The sequence below is a fragment of the Ixodes scapularis genome, unplaced genomic scaffold (assembly GCF_016920785.2).
Source record: "Ixodes scapularis isolate PalLabHiFi unplaced genomic scaffold, ASM1692078v2 PGA_scaffold1__304_contigs__length_218370807, whole genome shotgun sequence".
In the NCBI taxonomy this organism is placed as follows: Eukaryota; Metazoa; Arthropoda; class Arachnida; order Ixodida; family Ixodidae; genus Ixodes; species Ixodes scapularis.
This window is the reverse complement of record NW_024609846.1, coordinates 6,892,789-6,914,614: the sequence shown is the minus strand read 5'-3', so window position 1 is coordinate 6,914,614 and position 21,826 is coordinate 6,892,789. Positions and strand designations below refer to the sequence as shown.

At 42.0% G+C, this 21,826-nt stretch overlaps 1 long non-coding RNA gene across 1 annotated transcript in view; it reads left to right on the top strand.

The window, feature by feature from the left end:
* The window catches only part of LOC120842067, a 97,089-nt gene extending 75,510 nt beyond the window's left edge, over window positions 1-21,579 (top strand). The window contains exons 2-3 of the long non-coding RNA XR_005715873.3: window positions 19,347-19,411; window positions 21,551-21,579. This is a non-coding gene — a long non-coding RNA (uncharacterized LOC120842067). The remainder of the gene's footprint in view (window positions 1-19,346; window positions 19,412-21,550) is intronic.
* The last annotated feature ends 247 nt before the right edge of the window (window positions 21,580-21,826 follow it).

The window sequence follows — 21,826 nt, the reverse complement described above, 5'->3', positions numbered from 1 at the left end:
GAGGAGGTGAGGAGCGTGAGGGAAGGGCGCCGGCGGACCGGGAAAAATCGGTTTCTTCGTCCGGTTCCCCGACTCACCGATCATGCCCTGCTCAAGCGCCGCCAAGTCTTCCAAGGGAGGATACAAATCCATGGAGGAGGCGACATCACACCGGACTTTGATTTTTGGTATTTTAAAAAGAAGGGCCGTAGTGCGTTCGCAATTGCGTTAAAAATATGTTTTACGATTGCCGTTATTAAATGTTATAGAAATGCCGCCTACAAAGCTTCTAAATTTCATGATTTCTGACGGTACCCATCAAAAGAAGTGAGGAGCTGAAAAGCGGAAGAGAAAAACGCCAAAAGTAAAAAGGCATGCGCGCCTTTTTATTTTTGTTTTGTTTTGTGTGGCTTTTGTTTTTATTTTTGTTTTGTTTTGGTTTTGTCTAGGTTTTTTTTGCGATGCGTTTTTTTGCGTGTTTATGAATACAGCTTGCATCGTTCTAAACAATAAAAAATGTGACCTTTGGATTGTCAGTGCCCTTTTAATGCCCGACCACATTGGCGTCGCGGAGGCTTGCGGCGCGACGGTCGACGACGCAGGCTGCCGACCAAAACCAGTTTTCGGCTTCAGCGGCGCGACGTACAGCGCCGCAGAGCCAACCGGTCCTTGCCCGGTTCAGAGCTCGCCGCTCCTCGCCGCAGAAGCGAGGAGAAAATGGGAGGTGGCGTAGATAGTGACGTTGCGATGCCATGACAAGGCTCAAACTGGTTCTCCGGGCGCCTTTAACGTTCTGAAGGAAGGTGGCGTTGTTGCGTTTCGTCTGCAATCCCTATTTCACCCGACGCATTCCCCAACGGAGCGGTTCCTTGGAACTTTGGAACTTTTTCCCTTTTTATATGACAAGACGCAGCCAGACTACCTAGATAAGGACGCTAAGAACAACCGCTGGGAAATTATAGGAGAGGAATTCGGAATTACAAGTGAGTTTCTCCGTGGCACTTGTCGCATGTCGTCTGTGTGCTGACGGATGTCGTGTTAATTTGGTGACACTCTCGAAAGTAGCCTTCATCTCTGGCGCGCCGCTGGGGCAGCGAAGCATCGACCTTTCCTTCGGTGTTTCGGTTGAAACAACTCGGCCGAACACAGGACGTGCGCCTCCTTCCCTTCAGAGCGCGGCGACGTCGCAACATCAACGGGCAGGCTAGGATAATCACATTCACGCTGATCACCAGGTCATCATGGACACCTAGCATGTAGGCAGCGAGCGTGGTTTCAATACTCATATATGCGAAAGATGAGAGCCGATACGGAAGAATCTAAGAGCAGGCGACGAAAGAGCGGGAAATCCGACGGGAGGCTCGGGCGCGATCGCGAGAGCCAGTGCTGTCACGTGACGCCCGCAAAAGGGAGGCCTATGTGGACGCCGCGTTGGGACGCCGGACGGCGGTGCCGCCCAGCGTCGCCGACCGGCGGCGCCGTTCACGCTAGTGTGGTCAGGCCTTTAACCGCGCGGTGCATTATGCGAAACGCCCCACAATTACGTCTCACGTGACGTTACGAGTGACGTCACGCGGGTCACGAGGGTCCCGCGCGTTGCATGATGAGAAACGTCCCATAATGCATCGCGCGGGTCTCACTCGTGACCCGCGCGTTGCATTATGGGACTTCCCATAATGACGTCACGCGTGACGTCACGGTCACTCATGAAGGTCACGACGAAGGTATGCCTCTGCCTCCGTACTGTCCCCTCCTCCCTCTCAAGAGTGGTGCTCTAATTCGGCATTACAGGGAATTGTAAAGGGCTTTAATATTTCTTTAGACCGAAACCATTAGACTTGTGCTCGTGCCACACGGACAGCTCGAATGCCATTTCCAACGAATGGCATTCGAGCGGACGGCCAATCAGCGCGCTACACTCCGGGCGCGACAGATTGCGAGCTGATTCGCCGATCACACAAATGTCATTTGTCGTAAATGGCATTCGAGTTGCCCGCGTGGCGCGGGCATTGGAGGAGAAAAGGAAAGACATGAATGAGAGGAATTCAAAATAGCCTTCAGTATGAAATATGATACTTGAGTTTAAACAGGCTTGCGGGTCATCTTGTCGCGTTCAGGGGTAATCCATGCAGGTAAAGAACCATCTCTTCCCCACCAACAAGCACCGCAACATGAGTAATTTGGAAGGCATATTTAGTGATTCAAATAAGCCAGAAAGACGATTTTTTTTAATGTACGTATATCTGCCGTCTTTGTGTCTTGTTAACCTAAAAGTCAGCGTCTTAGTGCAACTTGCCTTTTGTTAAAAGTGCAAGAGCTACGGAAAGAGGAAGCTTTGTAGTCATGTGAGTCATTAGTACGGTCATAATTTTTCGAAATCCAAAATGTCCACACCACTGGTCCAATCATATTGCCGAGAGAATGATTCGTATTATATTCCCGCGATGACTTTATCTAAAAGAAGTAGAATCGCCTACCTCCAAGTCGTGGATGGTCGGATACATTGGAATGTTATCCACACAATCACTCTCCGTCGGATGTAAAAGAGATGCTTGTGCCCGCTGTCGTTCGCCGACTTTGACAGGAAACATGAAGTCTAACATCACCTAGTGCTCTTCTTTTAGTCAGTTGGGAAAACGATCGCGTAGAACAGGCCGGAAATATCCACATAACAAAAACAAAGTCAACAAGAAATTTTTTTGGAGAGACGGAACGACTTGTTTTCAACTTTTGAATTCCCCAGGTAATAACTATGAATTATGATGATTTAGAGGACAAAACACACCTGCGTCTGTACTTGTACCGCATCTGTGTGTTTGCGTGGGGTAAAATTTGTAACTTACATGTTGTGGGAATATAAATATCCCCACAACCCAATTTATTGACGAGTGGAACGCCGAGAGGTTTTTTTTTTTTTTCACTGATGGCAACATAGGCCTCCTTTTCATCTGCTGCGAAATAGCCTAAATTGCACTGCATGATAATCTTTTGTTTTTCAATTTACATGCTTTGTTGTTATCTTAATATACAAAACCTGAACTGCAATACCTGTTTTTGTTTTTCAAACTTATTCAGCAATTGAAGAAGTAAGCATAACCTGGGTATTGTGCTGACCTTTGGATAATTGAAATTGACATATATACGTAAAAAAAATTAATCTTCTTACTTTATTAGGCGGGTTTAAGGATATAATTTAAAATGAAAAATAGAAAAGAAACCAGAAAGCATAATTTTCATTTTGTTACCCATGACAGATGATTTCCGTTATCTAAAAAGAGCTTAAAAATGTATGCAATCTTCGATTTCCAAATTACCGTATTATAATAACAAATAAATCAAACTCCTCAATCAGAAAATACGGTCCGTGACCAGCCATGAAATGGGAATGATAGGAAAGATATAATATTTGATATACCGGGTGAAACAAGGAGACGGTAGGCTCTTTAAATAGACCGGAAAATTTGGTTTCTTAACCATTCGCGCTACGACTTCGTGCAGCGTTGCCCACAGATGGTGCTTTTTTTTTTTTTTTTTTTTGTAAAATTTGCGAAGAGCGTACTTACCCGAGAAAGAAGTAAAGAAAGAAAAAGGCTTGCCTCCTATGGAAACGCAGCGGCGCCACCGGTCTTCAAACAACATGACGCCGTTTCGCGCGGGAGAAAAGAGATGGCGCAAGCGGTCACGACGCCAACTGCCCCCAACGAACGAGCAGACGACGCCGGCGTGTTTAGCAGACAAGAAACTGCAGTTCCTTGTTGTTACCGCGCCTGTTTTTGTTTCTGCGACTGTCGCCGCCCGCGGAACGCGCGCCGCTTTTGAGTCGAAAAGATCGTCTGCTAAAGACGCTGGCTCTCGGCGCCGTATGCTCGTTCGTTGGCGGCGTTCGTTGCGCCATCTCCTGTGTCCCGTGCGAAACGGCGTCCTGCTCTTTCAAGACCGGTGGCGTCGCTGCGTTTCCATAGGAGCTAAGCCTTTTTCTTTCTTTACTTTTTCCTCAGGTAAGTTCGCTCTTTGCAAATATTACAAAAAAAAAAAAATGCACCATCTGTGGGCAACGCTGCACAAAGTCGGAGCGCGATAGGTTTCGAAACCGAATTTTCCGGTCGATTTAGAGAGCCTGCCGTCTCCTTGTTTCACCCTGTAGAATGGCGTACTCACATTTCGGATGCATGTAATTCCTCCATGAAAAAGAATGAGTGGGAACATTTATTGTATGGCGTATGCGGACTCAGTGTGTGCATTTTAATTATCAATATATATATGAACGATTTCTTCAATTTGACGTGCATTAGACCATATGCGAATTTTTTCGAACGTCTGGCGACACTCTGTACGCTGCCATCTTTGTTGAGTCAAGATTCCTCTGCTGTTTCTCAATTTCGTAGCGTTGTCGGTAAGGATCGAGGCCTACAGCTCACCGTTTCCGGTTCTCACCTACACCTGCGAGCTAAGGGATAGCGTTGTATTACTTTTTTTTAGGGGCGAAGCTCCTTAGGGGCTAGCCATGTCCGTATGTCCGTCCGATGTCCGGCGTCGGGTGCTCGTGTGGGGCAAAAAAAAAAACAACAACAAACAACAACAAACAACCGCATCTCCACGTGGTGAATGATGTTGATTGGGGTGAAGCTCTGGTGGTGCTTGTGTACGTAGACGCTGAGCCGCAGCATGCCGAGCCTTTCGTTCGTTTTCATCCATGTCAGAAAGAGAATGTGTGGTATGGAACGTGGTTACTTGCGCATTTGAGCATTTGACCGCAGCGTGACATGGATGAAAGCGAACGAAAGGCTCGGCATGCTGCGGCTCAGCGTCTACGTACACAAGCACCACCAGAGCTTCGCCCCAATCAACATCATTCACCACGTGGAGATGCGTTTTTTTTTTTTTTTCTTTCAGATGTACGCGCTCGCCGCCCCACCGTTCACTGGTTTCTCGCCGCAACCAACATGGCGGACGTACACTTCAGCCCGAAATTCGGCTTCGAGTGCCTGCAAATCAAAGGCACGGGCGCGGGCGCCTGGCTTTCATATGCGCTTTCTCTGCGCGATTGCTTGTGAGAGCGAAGGATTCTTTAGAACTACGCTTTCGCGCCCTGGCCTTTCCCAGCGCTGAAGTCAACTGGGGAAACGAAGCATGCTCTTCGGCGCCCCACCCACTAGATGGCGCCGTGCATTTTGCATATGGTATATTCCGCTAAACACAAGTAGGATTTTCAGTGCTTGTATCGTGCATGGAGAAAACATGCTGCGAAAGAGCGACGACTTTCTCCCGTCGCCGTACCGTAAGAACAGTCGTTGTAGTGCGGCGTGCTAGGCAAGCGTGCAGCGGAGCAAACTTGATCGGTTGTTCGACGCATGTTCGCTTCACGAAATCCAGCCTTAAACTCCGGTCAAAATCGCACAAAAATAAATGACTGGTATCGCTTTCATGGCACCAAATATGATCACATCCGAAATATACGTCCAAGTGAAGCCGCGTACTCCACTAAAACCGATTTTAAATATGCGACCAGCTGCTTTTCAGCGGGCGGAAGTCGTTTAGCTTTTAGTCGAGGAACGCTGGCGCAGAACCCTGGTGACATCACGTCGCGGTGGAGCTGCGATTGATTGGCTCTACCGCATTCTGCAGTTCCAGTGTGACGTCACGTCGTGGCCATACAGCTGATGATGAGCGTTTCCATCCCCCTAGCGGATAGTTTCAGTTTTGCAGGAGACACCCGAAACCCAACTTTGAGCTCGTGATATTTATAAAACTACACACGATATCGAAACAGACTATACCTCAGAATTCCGGGGCACTGCCTTAGCTAAAAACAATCGTAATAAAAAAAAAAAAAAGATACTCACCGGAGTTGCCCTCTTAAGGCGTTTTCCGGCGTTTTCCGGCGTTTTCTTCATAGTCCCGATTTGGCTCAAAACTGGCTAAACATGCCAACAAACATCGCTGAAATAGTAACCGAACTACCTGGACAAAATACTTTCTTTTCGGAAAATTATTGAATTTACAATTTTTGTCCTCAGCGCGCTTTTCAAAGTTATAGTCTCTACTTGCAACAATGAAAAAGTGACGTCAGTGGAAAGCTGAGCTTCAGTTCACTCTGGACTGTAGAATTCGTTCCCAAAGGTCACTTTTTTATAGGACCATACATTCTTTGTTGTATCAAGCTTTCTTTTAGAAAGACCACACGAACAGCCTTGCAGAGCAATTCAGCGGCACACGGCACTGCATGTTATTTCTACCATTAGAGCGCTCTCTAACAATGGAAGATATTAAATGTCATGTGTAGCTCAAGTACTCTCAAAGGCTGTATGTATTTGCTTTCTAAAAACGTTGACACAACACAGAAATTTGGGGCCCTACAAACGAGGGAGAAAACATTGGTTCATGAGGTGTAACGACACGTATGAAAAGGTGTAACATCATTTATAAAAAGATGTAAAAACACCTATTAATATATGTGAGTTTTGAACATGCGATAACTTGCCGATTACACCTATAAAGGTGTTTTTGAAGTTTACTGTGTAGTAGCACATCAGAAGGGAGGCTCATTCCTCAACGTGTATGAGGGTCTTCTGTGTCCGTACTGTTGCAGGGGCTTTGCCCAGCTGGTTTGACAAACAGCTTGGAATGGATTATAAAGTTATATTTCTGAATCAAGTGCGGTGCCTGAGCGTTCAGTTTGGAGTCACGTTCAATTGGTGTTTTACTGAATAAATCCGAGTTCCGGCCCAACTCTGGCGCAGCTATCTGCAACGTCCGTGCTGTCGTTGTTGTTGTTAGCGTTGAGGAAGTTGACGGTGGAGAAGAGTCAAGTGTGTATTCACTCTGGGTGAATTTGTCACTGACTATTTGGGGATGGGCAAGTGGGGTAAATAGCGGATAGGCAAAAAGAGGTAGGGTTGAGAAGAGAAGGAGAGATCGACGTGCGGGTTTCCAGGGTCAGTGTCGGGCACTAATGTTGGGTTCGTTCTCCATTCGGGGAACAGATAAGACAGATACTGACCACGTGTCTTTCACGGTGACTGACAGTCGTCGGCTCTTATAGAGGCTGAAGTGAATAAAACGTTTAGGTGTGTACGAGACGGTGTTGTGTACGTCCTTTTTTGTTTACGCGTTTCCGGTTTTATTATGTTGCCTAATATTGACCAGCTCACTTGCGCCCTCAATCTTATTTCAAGAACTTAGTGTGATTTTACATTGCCATCACAGCTGAAGTGAACCGCTAGGCGCGTGGTTCTTTAATCTCTCGCTCAATGAAATGCTGTCAAAAACAAGAAAGGTTTTCTAAGCTAGGTTTCGGAGGCGTTTTTTTTTTTTCATGGGCAGGCAATACAAGTCGTCGCTAAATGCGGACTTGAATACATCAGTGGAGACACTACGCTAATCGTGATAGTTTCCATAAATTGGAGGGCCTGACTAGAAATTAAGCAGGTCTAAGTATCCAGGTAAAATGTGTCTCCTCGCTACATTTGCAAAGGTTACGAACTTTTTACGGAGTAGCTATTGAAGGACCGCTGCAGTGATGGCTTTCATTGGGATGATTAAAAGGTATTACTCTAGTATGAGTATAGTAACGGGCGAACTTGTAGCCTGGCAGTGAAGTGGGAGGAGAGGAAAACCGGCGGCTAAACGCTGCACAACAAAGGCAGCACCCGTGCACGAAAAAAAAAAATTGTCTCTTTCGAAGTGTCAGTGGATATATACACATTGATGTTTTCCTTTAAAGCTTCAGCAGATATACCTCCCTGAAAAATGGACATATCAAAAGATTATTTAGAAGACCGTGTATCATATTATCGAATTTCCGTATGCCATAGTTTGTGGGTATTTTTCGCTTTCTGTAGGTCATGTGCCAAAAATAGTAGGAATGAGCTTTCAAAATATATTTTTTGAAAAAGGCATTTAGTTCTAATTTGATTCGATTATAAATTTACAAAGATAACGTTTTCTTTAGAACTTTATGAAATAGTCAAGCCGTCGCTTGACCCTTTTTTCACGAATGACTATTGACCTACAACTTCAAGCGCGTCATCAAGGTCTCCAACAGAGTCGGCACATTCACTTCTGGCAGCATCGGTACTTTCTAAAGAGTGGAACAGAGTGACTCCAGTGCGGGGTCATTTTTTATTAGGCGCAGGGTCTTTTTCTGGAGTTTGTGCAGGGCTCCTATATTTGTTTTTGCTGTGGTCCCACATACAAGATGATCGTCGTGATGACGTGAATGATCTGAGGTATAATTTAGCGGTTTTTTACTCAGTGAGGCGGTCAATTTCAAAGTCTACAGATAATCTCGATAGATGATGAGATTTCCGTTCTTTCTCTCTGCTCATGAAAATTCCGATTTAGAGATTTGTAAAACAGGACAGCTTGGAATTTATGTGATATAACACGCTCGAAAAATATTTCGCGTTAAGATTGGAAAGTAACGAGTGAATAAAGTAATCCGTTACCAATATTGGTAGCGAAATTACATTACGACTTACTGCCGCCAAACAGTAACGTGGCAATTACAAAATTACTTGAAAAAGTGACGGATTACAAGTTCTACGTTACTAGTAAGGGCTTACTTCCCAAGTCAGCTAGGACTCCACTGCCCTAACCTACCGGCGATGATGTAGGAGGATGTATTTATTCTTTTGAGCACCGTGAAATGTCTACGCAATCAAAATAGCTTTTTGGTTGGTGCATTATTAACTAAGCACAACTTTAATTTGCTTATAACGACTTTTAGAGAGACCGAATCCCGAAAAATAATTCCGAATAGGAATGTTTTGTTTTTCGGCGGCTATCAGTTGTTTAGAGGGCTCTGGTTGCGCTTTATTCCAGGTGGAAGCCAATTTATTCTTACGTACATTTTTATTTTATACTTTTTTGTAGTGTTGGCAACATGGCATGTCGGATATAGGCATACAAATTATGTCACAAAAGTGCTGTCATAAGTGAAATGTTGATCAGATTCTTCATATAAGCGACCATCAACATCCCACTAGATATTAGGAAGTATTTTGTTAAAAGGCACCATATTTCGCAACAAGAGTTATCTCGTCAGTTTGATTGTGAACAAATGTTTGCTGGAGCGCGCTTACATTAAAGTTTGACGCCGCAATAGGCTAATGTCTCCTATAATCAGTCTGACTTTAGCTTGCTCCTCTAGAAAGTAGCGTGATCCACGATGATGTACACGCTCCTGAATTACAGCGAACTCGGCCATGATCGCATGTAGGAAAGCCGTCATGCAACTAAAGCCGAGTTCGTATGGTAACGAAAGTCGCATCTTGTACTCTAGTAAAAACGTATGCGTGCTACCTGTGATTTTTATGCCCTCTTGCTCGTACACGGGGGTTCACCGCGATGCCATATTTATACTTTTCAAGAAACCGGACGCAATTTCTTTTCTGAAGAACCCGACGTCGAGCGAAGCAGCTTGTTCAGTAGCGACGGCCTCGCCAGGGCGGAGAAAAGAGCTCGGAGGTATGGGGTAAATAAAGCCCACCCACAAAGCCCACTCGACCCGGGAGTTCTCCCTCATCCAAAAAGAGTTCATGGCGTTTGTCTGATACGTTGCCATGGCAGCAGATCAATGATGGGGTCATTTGCCAAGGTTAGTCGACGGGGGCAGGGCGCCGAAGGTGAGACGTCGCTGAGAGGAATTCACTTCGTCGTTTGGACGCCAGATGGAGACAGCAACCCATGCGCCGTGGGAAACGCTTCCTTCCGCGGGAGTGTTTAAAACTATGGGAAACCAAGGTGTGGGACACGTTTATGTCCTCCCGCGTATAATATGAACTGCAAAACCCAACCTAACCACTTTCTGCATCTGCAATCCCCGCGAACTCTATAATCTCTAGAAAATAGTAGCTTTAAAGTATATGGAAGTTTAAATTTATATAAGATTATAAATAATTATATATAATTTATCTAAATATATATATATATATATATATATATATAATAATAATAATCTTTATTTTGGGGTGCCCAGAAACAACCACATTGGTCTTCTTATTGGTGCACCAACACAACAAGCAAAATGAGCAAGCAAGTACATAGGCTCTAAACATTTACTAAAAAAATAAAACATCCAAGACCAACATAATGCTAAGGGGCTAGAATAATATCATTTAAATCGCGACGGTACATAGAAATTGATGCAGATATATCAAGGGGGGGTGGAGCGAAGGTATTATATAATGCCTGAACCCGTAAGAGAGGTGAGGTGTTACACGGCGAGCGAACATCAAAACAAAGTGTCTAGTTACTCGGAATGGAATATGAAAGTTCACTTTTGCAAGGAGTTGAGCCGAATCAACAGCACCATTCGCAACCTTGTGCAGAAAAATTAAATCACGAACAGTCCTCCTTTTAGACAATAGAGAAAGAGATAACATTTTCATTATATATTCATACCTATAATAAAAGCGCCGCTCAAAGTATCTATCATAAACGATCCGGACAAGTCTTTTCTGAACATTTTCTATGCTCATAGCCAGTGTGTTAGAAATCGAGTTCCATACGACAGAAGCAAACTCCAGTCGTGACCTCACTAAAGAGTTAAAAAGGTTAACCAATGAATGAGGGTTTCTAAAATTACGCGTCCAACGAGAAATTACCCCTAACGCTCTAAAACCATTGCCCACGACCAATGACACATGATTTCTAAAAGATAAAGCGCTGTCAAAACACACACCAAGGTCCTTTAAGATTGATACACGCTGTATTAGCGGCGAGATGTTTTGGTGGCGCCCTCCTATGGTTCCCCCTTGTGACGTCATTACCTTGCGAACAACAAGTTCGATGGTGTTTGTAGATAGCATGGTGGAAGCCTGAAATCATGGCGCTCTCAAAGCAACACTGCCAACACCGTCGAAATTAAAGTTCTTTCATTCCTCTTATTTCCGTCGATGGTATACCCTTTCCGACGTCATAGTCAGCTTTTGGGCCAATCGTGGAAGGCCGACCACAGCGACGCTTTCGGTCGCGCACGTCGCCAATTGGCGATCCGTCGAGAAAATAAGTAGACTCAAAAACAGGATGCCTACGGCAAAAAGAAATCACTTTTGTTTTTGGGGGGTTTAACAGCAATTGGTTATTTTTACACCACTGAAGAACGCTGCATGGTAACGTCACCTTGCAGGATATTGCAATCTTTAAGACTATTAATGCTTTTGAACAACTTAAGGTCATCAGGATTAGTATATATCATCAGTATATATACCATCATGAGTATATATATATATATATATATATATGTGCTATATAAGAGCTGGCGAAGTTAGGAGACCATATAATAAGCAGCGCAATGCGGTTGAAAGCCATTCTCACCGTCTTGTGTACCGTCGCACCCCCCCCCCCCCCCCCATATCTAGCAAGATTCAATTAATTTCAAGGGGCAGGCAATCAGCACCGGATGTTGCGCTGTCACAGTGAATTTAAAAAAAAAATTGCTGTTACACAGCATGCGAAAATTTGTGGAATTGTTTGACGAAGTCAAGATTATCTAGTATATGTTAAATTGTATAGCAGAGTAAATGCGTTGTACCTAAATATTTTAACGTGGGAATATATATGCGTTGTTGACTGCTATTCCCGGAGAAGAACTGAAGGGGCCAATCTCATACCCCCTGATCTGATCTCAAGACTGTTGACAAGGACTAAGAGAATAAGCTGAGTGTATCCAAATAGTAGGGAGTTCGATTCCGACCTCGACTGAAGCGTACCGCCGTTTCGACGAAGTATGTGGCATCATGCCCTATTGAGAGTATAAAAAAGAGGTTAGAATACGATTTCGTCATTACCGCTTCCGGTCTCAGATTTTTAGTTTTCATAGTCTGCAGTGTAGTGCCTTTACTGTATTTGTAGATAACCTATTTTATGTAGGCCAATAATAGGGTTTTCAGACTCGCAGCATGCGACACGTCTTATGTTTTGGAAAATGCTTTCGCCAAATACGTCATCAAACAAAGACGCCAGGAGGAGCTCAAATTGCGAGAGAAGGACATATACGTTTTCGAACTCTTTCGCGCGGAAGAAATATTTTTGGTATTTCTTCTACGCGCTTCCATGAGTTTAGGACGGTAAAAATAGATCAAGTTTGGGGTTGCCGGTGGCCCTTTAATAACGCTATCACTCTGAAGATCACAAATCAGACGAGGGTCATGAGTTAGTTATACGTCTTGTTGAATTAGGTTACTGGGCAGAAGTAGGGCAAAAATACAATTGAAAATCAAAGGTTTTGACTTGTTTTATTTGCAGATCCAGTGGGTTATATTTAATATCTAGGCGTTGCTGTAGCCAGTTTTGACGTATATTTAATATGCAAAATTTGGGTGCTCAATAAATATGTATATTAGATATATACATATTTATGGTGTAAACAAGATAACTCGTTTGACCAGTGTGAGCTCTAAGCGATTTGATAATACTATGAAGAGCAAGTGCATTGTCAAAGATTAATTTCCTCCCAGCCTACAGAGAAGTTACCCCAAACCTCTTTCGCCAGCTAGTTCGTATATGCTACTGAAGCGGGATTTTCTTCGACGTTATTTCCCTATAGCGTGTTCGGGTGTAATTTGCGGAGTAAAAATTAAAAAAAGTAACCCTTGTGAGTAATAAAAAAAAAAAAAAATAGCGTTCAGGCACGTGGGAATTTTCGAAAGATATTCTGGGAGATCTAAAGAGGTGCCAAATAGCACACACTTCTTCCATTGAAATAGTAGAATGACATTCACAGCTAAGCTGTGCAACGCTACCTGTCCATGGCGGAGTTTCTGTTTAATTAAGGTTAGCCTGCAGATATGCAAAAAGAGGAAACAGCACACTAAGTACACGATGGCCCTGTCAAGCAGGTTATGTGCTTTTATATAGGTTTAGATTTAAGAAGAATATTTGTTTTAATGCGCAAGCATCAACGGTTCCTTGGAGCGAAGACGGCGTTGTCTTTAACCGTCTTTAGCAGAAAAACGGCCCCCGCAAGCGGAATTCCCACTGGCTGCGACGCGTCCTATCAGATGCTTCGTCACAGAAGTCGGCCGGGCGCTCATGGTCGAAGCGGACGCGCCTCATAAAGAAAACACGAAGAAAAGCACAGCAGCGCAGATGCATTGTTACGGCAGTCGTGGAGCCGGAGGGGGCGCCGCGCCTGCGCATTAGGGCAGTGCGATTCGAATCCCGGTCGAGGTGCCAGCAATCTGACGGAGGCTTATTGCGGAGAAGGCGCCGTCTAACCGAGCTTTCGGTTGCACGTCAAACGATCCCCAGGTGGTCCAAATTAATCCTGAGGCCTCCGTTGGGGCGTGTCAGATGCCCGTCGTTGGTTTGTAACGTAAAACCCCCAAATTTGACGTTTTGGGCAGTGCGATATCTGGGCCGGCGCGCCATGTGAAACAAGAAGACGTGTCGCGCTGCTTCTAGGAATGCGTTCCGTGTTGGAATGTGAAAGAATTTCTACATTTAAGCAGTCTTAGTGTCTGCCGAATTTTTCAAATCCCTATGCTCGTATGAAAACATATTTTGGCGTTAATAGGTCGTCATTCTACTTGGCTGAAATGCATCACGCAATGACACGCTACAGTGGCAATAGAGAAACTCCAACTAAATAAATGTTGCAGCACGAACTTCATTAAATTGGTGCGCAGCTGATTTTGTTAAGTTCGGCAGATGCAGCGAGTCAAACTGGCGGATAACACAATTCGCCGGAAGTACTTTAAAGAAAAATATAACATGCGTAGCAATATATGAACCGCATATATTTCTTTATATGGTGCAATGAAGGAGAGTACCTAAAACGTAGGAAGCTCCGCGACTAGCCTTTTTCAAAATAAGAGTGGGCAGGTGCACTGTCTGTCATTGTTCTCTCTTGTATATGGAACAATCGGATGAGGTAGAAAACACGTTCATACATGTCGCAGGAGAAACGAATGCGTGTTTTGCGAATTGCAGCTGTCGGTACGGTATAATGTATTTCCAGATAATATACCCCTCCGGGCTCCATTTCAATAGTTAATAAAATATAGTGACCAAAAATCACCAGAGCGAATAAAACTCGCGTAGACAGTTTTATTCAGTTGTATTCGGGAATTTCTTGCAGCAAATGGTAGCGATTGAAAGCACTTATTAGAAGATGAATTAATCCCTACCTTAATTACAAATGTTTGTACCAGTATATTTTGCTTGGCCATTAGAGAGAGTTTTAGATGAGCAGAATGTCGAATCAAAATGATTCAGCTATCACGTGACGTGCAATATTTATATAAAAACTCGTGGCGGCTTGCGTGAATGTTTATCAAGAAAGATAAGGTGGCTGCAGGCAGGGCTTAATATTTACGGTGGAATATCTGCACGTTCATGCAAACAATACAATTCGTTATAAGTTATAGTAACACTGATTGTTTTAAATTAGCTGTGTATTTTACGAGGAGATTCTTTAGTGTAATAGAGAGTTATTCTACTTTCCTTTTTGTTGCAGATATAGGAAATATAACTACTTTCTTGCCATTTTTTTGGAGTAGTGTTGTTGTAGGCATTATTCTGCAATGAAAGTAGATGTGCTTAAGGCTTTATGGGAAATATGTCTGCGCGGTTGCCAATAAGATCTCGTATTAAAACGAAGAATGTAATAATCCAGTAAAACACTTAACTTTTATGTTTCCAAGCCCTCAGTCAAGGAACACATAAAGCTGGCCTTATGTTAACGTTAAATATAAAATAAACTAATAAGTAACCACCTGCTATTCGATTATACCTGTGTGCTAATACAAAACAATTTGGGGTTTCGGACATAACTCTGTAAAGCCTTTCCCTCATTTTAGCTGGAAGACTCAATGGCGTGGCTAACAAGACATGTGCTATTTTCGGAGAGGTGCGAGTTGAAGTGTGGCTTAAGTGCTCGACAGGGTACACCCGTAAAACGCATCTGCCACTTGAAGACCATGAATAGAATTGTAACTAATATTAGAGCACCACTCCATTGTTCTTCATTGCGCATAGCATATTTGATCGATGTAAAATTCTAAGCATTTGTACAAAAACGGTCGGCTGTTTGAGAACATCCAGCGTGGCATATTTGTCCAAATCTCGTCTCAGCATAATATCCAGTTTAAGGAAAAAATACGATTACGCTATCATGCATATCCGGATGGTCTGGACTGCGGTCATTTTGGTGGCACTGCTTGGTGAGAACTTAAAGTTATCAAATTTGTTTGGTGAACATGCTTTCCACGAACATTACATCAAATCAGTATTCGAAGAATGATTAATTCAGCCATACTGCATGGTATCTGTGTTATCGTATCACATATATTTCGAGTTGTACAGACCTGCTAATGGGACAGAAAGTGGCACAATGTCTTGAAGGTTTCTTAGAGTTAATATTATTTCTAAGCTCGTATCAGAACCTTGTATTTCATATATTAATGAGGCCTAAAAATAACTTGTATTGCAAACGGGCTATATTCTACCTGCGGCATTACTTTTGGGGTCGTGTTTAATTGAAAAAAGGCGTCATGCAACTTTATCGAGTGTTAATCAAAGCTTACAAATTTTATTTTGTTTAGAATGGGACCGATAAATCAACAGTTAGACAACTGTTCAAACATTGGAAAACCAGGGGCCGGCTCAAACGGAATTTATGTCTGTCTGAGATCACTTTTATGAAAATTCTGACCATTAGCCCTGCATATATATAGACAAGAATGCCTCCCGAACATTTGAATGGCTGGCTCAGACGTCGACGATATAAACTAACGTTGTTCTTTTTTTGCTTGAATGAATCATGTACAGTGAAATGAATGCTTTACGTGGCAGAGGTACTAGGAAATTTGCTTTTGTTAGCCGGGTCCCTTCCCTGAAGGGAATACTTCCGCACCTGGTGTAGTCTGGTAATTTACTTGGTTACCTAGTGCTAAGTCTCTCTTCAGCTACCTTTGTAGCTGCACATTTTACTTTGGTGGATCGCTTAAACAGGAACATGTATCATATGTAGAATTCCGTGTTTTCGGATAAGTTCTAAAACTTCCAATAAACACTCTCTAGAAAACTTTTGATCACTTCGAATTTATCCGATAAACTTATAGCTGTGAGGTCACGGTAGAAAGAGGAAAAGATGGAATGACGATATTTTTAAGTTTGAAGTATAAAGTTTTATTTCTGTCGGTTCAGGCGAAAGGGGAACAGAAACTGAAGGCAGAAAACGCCCGACAAAGGTCTCTGTTCCCTTTGCAGTTCATACATACAGTACACAGTACAATAAACTTCGTGCAGCTGTATACATCAGCGATTCAAACAATGTCATGGCTTTATATAATATTAAGAGAGGATCACAAGAAGTAATATAGATTAAGAAAGGAAGTTTTTTACAAGTTCAGAGACAAAACCATTAATTAGTACAGCTATAAATATGGCTATAAAAGAGTGTACCAGCAGCCCAAGACTGTCCTCAGCTCTTCCTTAAATTTAGAAAATGAGTTATTAAAATCCAGGAAGGTTCCAATAGAATTTAATAATTTGGTCACCTGATGAACTTTAGTTCGCTTTCCCTAGTTTGTTCGTATCTGTGGAGGCCGTCTTAAAGGGAGCCGAAAGGTGCATCTATGCACTACGTCACTTGCATGTATATCATAAAGTTTCTCAGTTTTGATTAGTTGCATTAACTTGAGATCATAAATCGGGTTTGCCTTGAGTATACCGTGTTTTCTAAAAAGTGGCTCAGAGTGAAGGTCTTGTACACTTCCCGTGTAACTTTCAAATATCCTCAAAATTTCTTCTGTAATTTATTAATCTTATTGCAGTTCATGACTGTGGTTGTAACCCCATACTAAAATACCGTAGCATAACTTTGAGTAAAAAAGAGAGTAATATATATAAATATTTGTTTAACCATGTTGGGATCAAGTTTTTTTTAAAATTTTATACAAACATCCAATTGCGAGCTCGGCAGTCAACTTATTTACACGTGTATTCCAGCTAAGTTCCTGGTTAAACCAAACGCCTACAACCATTTTGTTCGGGGGCTTGCTTATAATTGTGTTTCCGAAATATAGAGTTACTGGAGCATTATCATGTTTGTTTATTGGAGCGAAAATGATATAATCTAGACTACGAATAAAGTTTGTCAGATCAAGAAGTTTTTAGTCCTAGGGACATGCCACATCGGTTCTTTTGTTTCGTTTATTCTAGGATTTTTGACAAACGAAAGTTTTTCGAGAAAAGAGTCAAAGTACAGGCTAGCTGGTGGAAGTCAAGCATTTCGTCGTTTACCCTGAGACTGTTTTTTTTTTTTTTTTGAAGAGCGGAAGTAAGCAGAAGACCTGTCTGTTTTTTCTGTTACTTCTGCTCTTCAAAAAAAAACAACAAAAAAACCCAGTCTCAGGGTAAACGACGAAATGGATGAGAAAGTTTTTCGTTTTTCTCCGTCAGGGTATTTTTCAGTATAACGGGTCAATGTACAGTGTCAAAAGCACTGCTCCGGTTTTCAGTTTGACCATACTATTGTGCTTTCTAGATAGAGGAGTGGTTGTGTTTTTATAACAGTAAATTATGTGAATCTAACAGATAGGTGGTTGGGGTGCAGTTGAAATGTCAGTGTTTCCCAGCGACTCCTTCTAGGAGTTTGGCTATTTCAAATTACCAACTTTTATCGATGCTACGTACTTGCTTGCAAGATTTATCGTTTTTTCAGTTAATGCTTCCAAGTACAAGAAAGCCTATACAAAATGTAGCTGCAGTAATAGCTTTCGATACAGGTGCGCTTTCCTTTGTAAATTTATAGTACTGTTTGTATCAACACACATTTTTATATTGCATTACCAAAAAAAAAAGAATAGAAACTGGAATTTAGTAAAATTAATCTTCGAATTCAAGAGGATTGGGAATCTAACAAAAAGTAAAATCTGATAAACTCCGAGTTTCCAACGAAAAATAAACTGCGAACCACTCCAAATTTCAAGCGAAAAATAAACTCCCCAAGACACCCTCCGAATTTTATGAAAAATAAGCTCAGAAAACACGGAACCTTACTCATATGGTATATCGATCTTCCGAAGATAATCGATGATAATACGGCTGCGATCATGGCTGTCCTAGTCTGAGCTCGATGTCAAAACGTCTGAGTGCCGCGTTTTCAGTTTTCATTGAAGGGGACCATCATTTGTTCTTATTGCCACAGAAAACCCACTAGTTGAGATTCTGTAACATACAACTTGAGTTTTGTTTTTGTTTTAAATGGTAACGTTGTTATCTATATCCGATTTGTTTCTGAGTTGTGTTATCTCGTGCAATTCTTTGCTGGGTAATATTATGGTTCCGCAAATTCAAAAATAATATAGTATTTATAGAACAAATGTTGCACTGCTTGATAAGCAGAAAATACTACTACTGAATTTGTAAATTTATTTTTTAATATTTAAAAGTTAGCTGCAGTTTAATTAGTTCTCAATATCACAAAGTAGTTCGTGTAATTTTAACGCAAGTATAGTACGGCGTCGATATCTTTAAGCCTTGCGATAATCTAAATGATATAATTAATTTTTCATGCAAAAGACGAATAAAAGCCAACCACTGCTACAATAGTTTTTAGGTGGATCAGAAGAAATAAACAAGGTTCTCACTTCGCTCCGCAAACCCATATTCTCAGATGAATTAAGATGTCGTAATGGCCGTACCTAATCTTTGTGTCCCTCCAACATCCCCCCCCGCCCTTTCCCGGCCCTCTTTCGTCGTTAAACCCATACTCAGCAATGTTACGTATTCCAAAATAATAAAAGTTTTACCACTGCCACACTTTCAGTTGCCCGTTCTTGCCAGAAAAACAAATTTAGTATAACGTATTTATTCTCCCGTTACTGGAATCAGAAGCTATCTCTAGCTTCCCGCACGTTCCTTTTTCATTATACCTTTATTGGCAGTTGGCATAATATAGATGTTTTCGAGATGTCAGGTATACGTCCTACACGTAAGGAAGCCTGTATGTACTTTAGAGCTTTCTTACCCTTCATGGAGTGAATAGCTTAGCTCTGACTGTAGACTTCAATTGAGGTTCGGCATGTTATGGCGATGTAAATACGTAGCTCCATACAACTTGTGACTGGTTTATGTTGAGCCGACTTTGGAAATATTAATCTGAAATACAATTCAGTCGTCAGCGATTGTCCCTAGTCAGGCAAGTAGCAAGGATTTTGTTTCGGGGGGGGGGGGGAGGGGCCCCATGACAAAATGCTGTATGTGGGGGAGGGTGGAGTGGAGGCCCCTGCAAAATGGAAGATTTCGGGGCTGAGGGAGGGGAGACAAGGGCTCCATGAGCCTCCCTCCCTGAATACGTGCCTGTCCCTCGTAGGGATGTGACTCGGGAACGATATCTTTTTTTTTTTTTATTCCAGGAATTACTGTACACTTGAAAAGAAAAGGCCACAAAGCACGCCACTGTCAACGTCTAGGAGCGCAGGTATGCATAGCTTTAACAATTTAGTGCCTATAACACCGGAGGAGAAGCTGCAATAACAAATGTCCTTTTAAGTAAAATTACATGTAGCATTTTGACAATATAAAGCGCTTCAAAGTGAAAAAAAGAAGCATGGAATAAAAATGTACGATTGATTTATGCTGCAAATATGCTGAGGCCTTTAAACAAAACGGAGGCTTCTTACTAACCTAGGATGAGTAATCGTCTAGATATGCCGAAAACCACTATTAATCCTTCATTATTTGCTACCCAGATATAGTATGTATGTGACAAGTATAAGGAAAAAAGGACGGATACCTTGACTACGAATACCAATAACGTCACAAGATATGGATTAAAAAAAGTGCTTTCAAACCACTTCTTCTTGGCCGAGGACCGAATAACGCAGTTTATATATTAAAACCTTTATGGGGATGATACACATTGAACATTTTTATATATTGCCATGCTCAAAACAAGGGGTACGCAATAAACGAGCTTATGACTTTTCTGACATAATTAATACGAATACGTGAACCTGAAATGAAGCAATAATAACTAAGTGCTTATTTTTGTTTTTCCTCTGGCTCACGTTTTTGGAACACTCAGTCACTCAGTACTAAGCGGCTGAGTATCTTGGGTCATTCATACTAAGGCAGACTAGGAGGAACGAGCTACTTTAGAAGCTATGGACTTACAGGACCACTTACAGCTGAAGCATGGGCTAGTTTTGGTTGAGTTTTATCGTTAAACAAAGTGTTTTTACTAATGTGCCGCAAGATTACGTTGCACGATATGTGCAACGTACTCACGTTTTTGGCAAGTGTTAATTTCTGGCGATGTTCTCTATCTACTCCTTGTGTAATCACAACTTGTACCTCGAGGGTGAAATCAATCTCGCTGAATTTTAAAGCCAAACCTGTAAATACAGCGAGACCAATGACGTGCTGGCCGCCCTTTGAGGGATCACATAAGTCGATTTGTTAACAAATGACAATATAATTTAGAGTAAAATATTAATGTGGGCTACTCGGATAAGAATTATGAACCATACATATCTCGAAGAACAAAGACAGAAAAATATAAACAGGACTGGACTAGCTTTGTGTCTATGTATTCTTGTCCATTTCAGGTTAAATTGGATGGTGCATGCTTTAGTAGAAATGTGGAATTATGACTTCAACCGGAGTGAAAGATTATAAAGAAAAATTTATTTTCTTTTGGGATGAACTGAGTTTGCTAGAAGTCATAATCATTGCGGCGTTTATTTTGGCAAAATGAGCGAATGAAATATTTGCCATTCGGAAAGTATGACTCCCGTGCAATCCCGACACACATTTAAGAATCTAACTTATATTTGTGGAATTTATCTAATCTACTACTTAGCGGTTGGCGCAAAAAAAAACTCTTTTACGCACCGGAACTCATTCTGCCACACGAAGAGATAAAAGGAGAAGTAGACGCTTATTTTTCTTTAAGCAGGTCTGTTTCGGACGAAATGCCTAAAACCTTTTTTTGACGCAGCTACGTCTTAAATGAGAATGAAATTATCGTCTATATTTTGCTTTCAATTAAGTAATTTTTCTATTTCATTTATTGTTGTATTTTTGTTGGCGTGCATTACAACCCTGTTCGTATAAGTTAATGAAGAGCTGAGGTAAAAGTATCCCGAAATAACACATAAAAACTACACTAGACAGCAGACGCTTTTAAGAAATTAATAAAACGAAAAACGCGCCTCATTTATACCAGTATGGCAGAAATAGGCGAGCTCAAAATGCACAATCTGTAATGCAAACTAGAGATCTACGGCACTTTCCTTGAGTGCTTTGTGTCAGTATATGGCAAGTTAACGGTAACAAGCTTACCGGGAGCCTCAGATTGTGTGCTTTGTTTCTATAGTAGCGTATAGAGTAGAGCTAGCTGGTACTTAGAAGACATGCCTAAAACAGCGCACGTTCACAGGAGGAAGAAACTAGAACTCAGGAAAGAGCGGCGCTCTTTCGTGTGTTTTATTTTCTTCTTTCTATGCTTGTGCGCTGTTTTTGGCACGTCTTTGTTTCTAAGTTGGTGTTTTTACTTCCAGCGAGTCCTTGCTGTGATAATGTCGAGATTCCCTCGAATAATGTACACTGTTTGCAGCCATCGAATAAGACAGCCCCAATGCCGCGCTGCTGGTTCTACTGCTTTGACGAAGAGCGCTACCGAGTTTACAGGAGGCCCGAAAGGAATGGGGTGCGGTGTCGTGTAAGTACATTGAGCTGCCTCGAATATATGAAAAAGATTTACATAATTTCATGTGTCTCACATAAAATAGCGCGAAAAATAGTTTTTACGGTATTGAGATAAACTTATCAAATTTTAAAACTCATTTAACCGTTGCACACCACTGCCCTCTAAAGAAATTTTGTGCTTATT